Below are 1,995 nucleotides of genomic sequence, written 5' to 3'. Positions count from 1 at the left end.
TTTTCAATAAAAAAAGTAAAATAAAGATAAAAATGTCTAATATTATATTATTATTTTATGTATAAATTCTCATGTATAAAATGTAAAATATTTTATTCTATCATTATTTTAATTCTAAAAATATCATGTGACAGACGTTACATTTATACTCGATAAAAGCAATCACTACGCTTTAAGAGCAATTGTTACCAGACAGTGACAATCTTTTTCTATATTCTTCTATAGATATTTAATTATACATTATTTCTATAAAGAAAAGAAAAATGGAATAAAAAATATAAAAACATATATAACCAGGGTGTCCAGCGAATATCCTCGAATATTCTTGAATCTTGGAATTATATTTTAGAATTTAAGTTCTTCCAGAAAACTCCTGAAAATTTCCAGATCAGTCCTTGAATTTCAAGATTGACCTGAGATTTTTATCATTCTTTTATTTCAAAAAAATCAGATTACGTAAAAAGGATAAGACATATTTCTGCGCATGCGCAAAACTACGTCAATAACGATAAATTTTACGATGATTTTAGAAAAAATTTCGAAAACAAGTGCGGACATTGAAAATTGGATTAATGATTTAATGAAGCGAAAATGAATTAATAATTTTATAAGTTGATGTTTGTGTTAATAAAAAGAAAAATTATGTTTGAATATAAACTCTTAAAGATGCAGTAAAGAAAGTTACTAGTAGAAAACTTGAATTTAATGTATAAATTTATAATTATAAAATAAGAAATAATAAGGAAATTATTATTTGCGTTAAATTATGTTCGTTCAATATTATTTATAAAGCATTAAAGATAGATAATATTCCAAATTTGTTTGCGTTTTAATTAATTCGTCATGTTGGATCGTAACTTGAATATAAAACATATAATATTGCGCGAATCAATAAAAATTAATTAACTAATGAAAATTAATCGAAAATTTGAATTTTTACCTGGAATGTTCTGGAATTATCTTTGAATTGATTAGTCAGATATTGCTGGATACCCTGATAATAGATACGCAATAGTGAAAATATAAAATAATGATATCTAACAATATTCAATGCTGAGAAAAAAATTATATAGCCACAATTATATCAATCACATATATTTACACATATACACACAGATATATATTTTAATTTATTCGTTTAAGATATATTACAAGTGAGTTGCAAGAGTTGCACAACGTCGTCTGTTATCTTTTCACTATTTTCGAAAATATGTACGTTCTTATTTATTAGTTTTCAGATATCGCAGTGATAACGGAGATTTATTGCGACGACCACTTCTTACGGCAATGAAACTTCGATTGAGCTTATATTACTCAAGTGAGCGGATTTTAATCGAGTATTATCGTATACGCACTTATGATATTGTGAATGAGGAGAGTGGGATAAGAGACTAACTGCATGGAACTTATTTGATCATAACGACGACTTATGCAACGTTGCAGTTTTGAGGTGTTGCCATATCTCATAATATGAGAATTACTTGAACAAACTTAAGGCCATGGCACACAAAAAATGTGCAGTAAGGAAATCATGTTGGACTCTACATGTACAGACTCTATCGTAACTGGTCAATTCGCTTACGTTTTACTGCTTAAGTTTTTTGTGTGGCATGATTCTAAATTGACCGATTAGTCCATTGGAATTGCTCAATTGCACCTGCCGTCAAACAAAATGCTTTTGGTCAATTTCAATAGACTAATCGATTAATTAAGTTTGTTAAAGTGACTCTAATGCCCGTATCTTCAGAAATTATTTCATTGGCTATTGAGCATCTAAAGATAATTTTAAGGAAGTCTTAAATATAAGGCCTGACTATGAATATCGGCATAAGTCTCTGTTTTTTATTTCTGCTTCTTCCTAAACTGATGCATACTGTATAATAAGTTAAAATGAAACAAGCGTACATCTGTTTCACTTCAACTTATTATACTATGTGCACCAGTTCACAGAGAAGGAAAAACAGACCTATTAGTTCAACAACACTGTACGCTGTT

General features: G+C 28.2%; 1 protein-coding gene across 5 annotated transcripts in view; it reads right to left on the bottom strand.

The window, feature by feature from the left end:
- LOC108756407 (L-galactose dehydrogenase-like) overlaps positions 1 to 1,415 on the bottom strand; it is a 3,258-nt gene extending 1,843 nt beyond the window's left edge. The window contains exon 1 of one of the 5 annotated variants that reach the window (XM_018500176.1): positions 1,356 to 1,415. The gene's annotated coding sequence lies outside the window, so the exon portion shown is untranslated. Of the gene's footprint in view, positions 1 to 294; positions 412 to 940; positions 1,014 to 1,152; positions 1,332 to 1,355 lie in introns of those variants that run through there. The other 4 variants (XM_018500175.1, XM_018500173.1, XM_018500174.1 and 1 more) reach the window with 4 other exon arrangements.
- Positions 1,416 to 1,995: the final 580 nt, after the last annotated feature.

This window comes from Trachymyrmex septentrionalis, unplaced genomic scaffold (assembly GCF_001594115.1).
Source record: "Trachymyrmex septentrionalis isolate Tsep2-gDNA-1 unplaced genomic scaffold, Tsep1.0 scaffold127, whole genome shotgun sequence".
Taxonomy (NCBI): Eukaryota; Metazoa; Arthropoda; class Insecta; order Hymenoptera; family Formicidae; genus Trachymyrmex; species Trachymyrmex septentrionalis.
Note: the sequence above shows the minus strand (reverse complement) of the source record. Positions and strands in the feature narration are given on the sequence as shown.